Source organism: Diospyros lotus, chromosome 1, assembly GCF_014633365.1.
Source record: "Diospyros lotus cultivar Yz01 chromosome 1, ASM1463336v1, whole genome shotgun sequence".
In the NCBI taxonomy this organism is placed as follows: Eukaryota; Viridiplantae; Streptophyta; class Magnoliopsida; order Ericales; family Ebenaceae; genus Diospyros; species Diospyros lotus.
In genome coordinates, this window is record NC_068338.1 from 21,951,033 (window position 1) to 21,957,032 (window position 6,000).

The 6,000-nt window shown below is 35.1% G+C and overlaps 1 long non-coding RNA gene across 1 annotated transcript; it reads left to right on the top strand.

Moving 5' to 3' along the window:
* The first annotated feature begins 830 nt into the window (after positions 1-830).
* LOC127811651 (uncharacterized) lies at positions 831-4,566 on the top strand. Its single transcript, XR_008025767.1, has 2 exons — positions 831-1,360; positions 4,259-4,566. It is a non-coding gene; the product is annotated as an uncharacterized LOC127811651 (long non-coding RNA).
* Positions 4,567-6,000: the final 1,434 nt, after the last annotated feature.

Consider the following 6,000-nt stretch of genomic DNA (forward strand, 5'->3'; position numbering starts at 1 on the left):
GTGATCTTTGATCCGTGATGTCTGTAATTTTCAGCATATAATATAATATAATATAAAGTTAAAAAGACTCGCCAAATTATCTTATTTATATTTTATGTATTTAGTTTATATATTTTTAAACAAATTTATTAAATTTTATTTGTCATAAATAATATTTTTTTTTTGTAAAATTCCCACACTCAATTTGATCATAATTTGTTAACAATATTTTTGTAATTTATTTTATATAAATAGAGCATAGGAAGACTTTATCTCTTAAACACATAACTTCCAATAAATTAAGTTTTAAAAATATTTAAGAATAAGACAATACTTTATCTTTAGACACAAATTAAATGATTAAATCACGATAAATTATGATTCGCACTAATTAATCGTGAGTTCAATTTTTTATTTTGGACAATAAGATAAAATTTTCATCTGCGATTTATTTTCTCTGCTAAGATTAAGAATACGAAAAATAAGAGACCATGCAAGAATGATAATTTAAAAAATAAGATAATACAATTTAATCTCTTAAATTTGTTTGAATTCATTGTTGTATTATGTGAAATATTTAATATGTCTTTATATTAATTTAATTTTAACAAGCAAGATTTTAAATTCAGATTATTTTATAAAATTAAATATTATTATTCATAAAAATAAAAACCATGTTAAGAACCATAAATATATTAAATACAAACAAAAAATGATTAAAAATGCCACATCAGCATCTTAACTGTGGAAATTAAGGGATGATGATGAATACGTTCAACCAAAGAAACGATAATAAAATTAGTGGGTGAATTAATAATAAATAAATAAAAAATCAAAGAAGAAAGCGCGTGGAGAGAAGGGGGCGGGGTTTAATGGCGACACGGTCGACGCCAATTCCAACTCACTCACAGGGCTCGAGGCATCCACCTCGGCTTGCTCGCTCTCTCTCTCTCTCTCATGGTTTCTCCTCAATAATAGATACCGAGAGAGATAGAGAGGCCAAGCCTCAATTCAACCAGCCTGCACTCTGCTGCCACGATCAAAAGTCTCCTCTACTCGCAGTCTCACCTCACGTGTCCACACGCGCCACTGTTCGATCCGATCCGATCTCAGCATCTCTGGTATTCAATGGACGAAGACCAATAAGATTGTTCCGATCTAAGCGTGGTATTCACCGGACCGGCTTTGGAGTGGCCAAAAGGCCTGATATGACTGGTGTGATTTGCTTGTGAAAGGGATAAAGAATACGGAGAAAGAGAGAGAGTCAGAGAGAGAGTTTACAAAGAGCGCAGAGGCAGGAAGGAGTCCTTCTGTTTCAGACAGACTCAGAGGGCGCCGCTTTCGGTCTCCTTCGCATTCTAGAGAGAGAAAGATTCACTGTGTAAGTAAGAATCTAAGAAGAGTAGATCGATGTTTACATTTATATATAATATATATACACATGTACTGTTTGATTATTATTGTTTGTTTGTGCTTTATTTTCTTCCTCGATGCTTTTACACCAGTCTTCATGAACTGTTCATTCGCATCGCATCACACAGCCTCGGGAATATCATTTAACAGTGCCTCGCCATCCATCTATCTTGGTCCAAAAGGTAAAATCATTCACTCCGGACGTCCCTTACATCCTGTCGAGGAAGTTAATTATAGTGACCTAGTCAGACGTAGTGGCTAGATCCGAGCTCATCGCGCACAAGGAACCCTTTCACTTTGGAGAGAGGTATTCCATAACGAGACTCAATTTTCGATCTTAATTTAAGATTCATCACGAAAGACATTTTGTGCCCCCTTCTTGACCGACTGGGCTGCCCATGCGGGCTGCCATCCATCTATCTTGTTTCTACAATCAGTATACGATGCGTCCCCTCTCTCTCTCTCTCTCTCTCTCTCTCTCTCTCTCCTTCCATATCTACATTCTGTAATCCGTCGTCTCGTTGATAACCGGAGCCGATGAGGCCAGTCGTGTAGGTCAACAGTTCCGGCAGTCGCCTCGTTTGGCTAGGGTTTCAACTCAGTTCACAATACACATCACACGCCTTGTTCGGCCAGGGTTTCAACGTTCATCTCAGTTTCAGTGAGGTGAACAAACATCAACAAAAATTATTTACAGGAATTACTATCTCGTACAGAAACGAAACAGCTTCCAGATTCCAATTCACCCAGTTAGTTTTATTTTCTTCTTAGAAAAACAATTTGAGAAGCCAGCCCATGAGCGTAGGGTGGGTGTTGAGGTTTGATCCAAAGCAAACCCTAATTTGAAGAAGATGGGCCAGAACGAATCCAATGGATAAATGGATGGGGTGGATATAGGAGGGTACCGGTACAACTGCCCTGCCCAACAAGAGGAAGAGAGGATATCTGTCAGATGGGCCTGCAAGTGGATGGATGGGTATAGAAAATTGGAAATTAGAATTGGAGATGGGCATTTTGAGATAGTACCTTTACAGCAGGCTAAAACTGTTACCAGCTTTAATTAAAATAGGCCAGCCAGCCAGCCAGCCTGCCTTATTAGTACCACCGCCCCAGCTCAGACACACACCTTGTTTACAGCCTCTTTCGGGATAAATGTTTCTTCTCTTGCCTTGTCATTTAAGGGCTGCTGCTGAGGAACTGTTAACTTATTTGAAATATATATATATATATATAGATATTAAAAAATTAGGTTTATTCTGACTAAGCTCTTTATGTTTTTTCCTTTCAGTTTTGCGATTGATTCATTACTTTTTCTCCAAAACTTTCTACGTTGGCTCATAGAGCCATCGGATTAAGTCATTGGCAATGATGGCCCTAGAGCCACTAACAATGGCCAACAACGTATTTTATTTTATTTTTAAATGGAAAAATATAATACTAATGTGAAATATTTGAAAGGAATTAATATTAACTATCTAGATATCATCTGTAATTTTGTTAATACATAATTTTTTTTCATTTGTAATTATTTTATTTTCATCATAAATCTGTGTTAATATTTTTGTGTGTGTTTTTTAAAATTGTAGGACAAATGCTTTCTTAATATATTTTTAAAACTTATGAAGTATGATATGAATAATTTTTTTAAATATTATATTATAATTTTAATTATTATAGATGTATATTTTATTTAATAAAATGGCAATATCCCCATTTGACATTGCTTTGAGCATTCATACATTAAGACAATAAATAATTGGATGAATTAAGACAATTGGTGGGCTAAACTCATATAATATATGAAATTAAGGTTAGCAGCTGGTAATTACTCTTAATTTTGGTACATTATATTTTGTTGTTAACTTGTTGCGTAAGTTAACCATTTTAATTTTAGTTTTAAACGCTCTCATCTCATCTCATCTCAGCCCTCCCTTGCATGCCTATCAAATTCCTCCTCTAATGACACCTCCATCTTTTCTTCTCCAGCAATAGTGCCTACCTTCATCTTCTCTAGCACTCTCTCCTTCTCTCTCGATGTATCTCTTTGAAAATCGAAACCTTCTATCAGCAAAGACGCTAAGGTACGTATCTCAACAAAACAAATCCCGTCATTGGGTTTCGCTATGTTATTTGAGAGAGAGAGAGAGCTCCATGGAGGATTAGATAAGAAAGCTTTATCGGTTGAGATAGAGAGAGAGAGATCCATGGAGGATAAGAATCCCGACTGGGTTCATTTCCCCAACTTTAATGAAGAAACAGTCTTAAAGTTCCTTTTATCATGATGGGTACCATCGATAATTTATTTATTACTCTATTATTACAGTAAAAGAGAGCAAAAGAGAAATGGTGGACATTTTTGGTATTTGAAAAAAAATAATAATAATCATTTATTTTATTTATGATAAGGGGGAGGTCCACCATTTGTGAGATGTCAAAGAATGTTTAGTATGATTTGCTCGATTTTAAAAATGTTGTGACCTTGAATAATTTTTATTAAGGAGGCTAAACTTCATATTTGGCAGGAGATTGATTGAAAAAATAGATCACATAAAATCAAAATAACAAAATTAAATCACAGTAGATATAGGTCTAAAATTGAGCTCAATTAAAGATAACAATTTAATCTGAATTGTCATGAAATCAGCTTTCTGGGGAAGACCTAAACTCTGGATACCCGATCTTGCAATGTGCATAAGAGATCATGCATTCATTCTCGTTTCAAATTATGTTGTGGGTATGGATTTTGATCGAATTTTTTGCTTCTAATTGAATTTATAACAATTAGCTAATAATGATAACTGCACTATGAGCACAAAGAAACACTTGCTATTTTAAAGTGTGACATTTGAGTGCCCCCTGTTTGCAGGATGCTTAATCATGGAGGACGCCAACAAACCATAGAATAGTACTGTCCTGAGAGAAGAAGATTTAATCATTGTCATTATGCTTATTCAATGGCATTTATAATGACAAATCTAACTCGGGCAAGAATGCCTTGGTTAATTGGTTTGTCCTCAATTTTTGCTTTCTTTTATTTTATTTGCTAGAACTAGAATGACCCATAGAGAGATTGTTCTTTTTGTTAGACAATCTATACATACATTTGAGCACAAAAAATATGTATCCTTGAGATAGGCACTCGCAAAAATTGTCAATTCCCGAACCCTTGCATAAGAGTGTGTTATAAGTTTTCTATATATCTTATAAGAAGTTTATAAATATCATTATTCTTTGCATATATAGGGGTCGAGTACATTTACCAAGTAAGCGTACCTGTTCCTATCTTGTTGTGAAAGTCCCATGTGATTGCTACTGAGAAGAGCAGTAGAGTAAGTGGGATTTGGGAATATGGTATACACACTAGCTACTTAAAAAAATTGTAGTAAATTATGCTTCTTTTTTTTTTTTTGGGGGGGGGGGGGGGGGGGGGGGGGGGTTACATGGTGTTGGAACAACTTTGTATCTTCGATTTAACAAAAACCAAATTCTGTTCCCTTGTCTAGTCTCTAAACATTGCACAGTGCAGCTGTGAGTTGTGGTACACAGAATGAAGCACCTTTCGTCCTCTTATCCTTCCTTGTATATATAGCCTTAATGCCATATACCTGTCGTTGATTAGATTCTCCTGGTTGTAAAAGATAAGTAAAAGTAAAGAAAATTCATTAAAAAAAAATAAGATAATGAATACATGTATTTGGAACTATTAAGGTGACCATTCCTTGTAGAGCCTATATGCCTGGAGAAGTAAACTCATGCTTGAGTTCGTGAGTGGCCTTGCCGTGCCCCTGACAATGGTTGGTCGCACATCATTGGGAATTTTAAGTTTAAGAGCTTAAAATTTGGCTATAGTATTGTCGTATCCCTTAAAATGGTGCTCGAGTACGTAATTGAAAGAAGATTAAGCACAAAGATGTGATTGCCCTAGAGTGTCTAACCTCATAAGTAAAAACCAAGTGATTGGGAATCCAAATTTACCCATTTTTGTGCAGCAAGAACTCAAAAAGAATACTGAGTTGTGCAGTCCAAATCCATGAAATAAGGAAGTAGTGGGTGATTTGTTGTTGCTTTTAGTTAATTCAGTGATTTGAAGTAGGCACGGTGAGAGGGTTTGGGTGAGCAATTATTCTGCCAAAATTAGCCCCCACTCTAATGCATTGCCATATTTAATGCCAAAGTACAAAAGTGTAGGAACCATCTATAATGTGAGGGTTTTGAGCCATATAAGTAGCAACATTTGATTTTTAAGCCAATATTTAACAACCTTGTGGTTCCATTCATTTAAGTAATTTGTTAGATTATTGGTGGGTGCTACTTCTCTTTCAATTTGTCCCCTCTACTCAAAACTATTTTCCTATGTGAAAAGCATAGACACGTGACAAACAAAATTTAAATAATTTTTTTGAGCTTGTAATTTTATTAATCTAACTCAAAAGGACAATTAAAATATTGTCAAAAATAAAACACCCCAAGAGTTACTACTCTATTCAATTCTTAGTTTAATCAAATTTCGTTTTAATGCCTCACCCTAACTCCTTCAATTATGGCATGGAGATTGGAGAGAGTGACTAGCTGGCCTTTTATGTAATATAATCAGCCTCTACCTTCTCC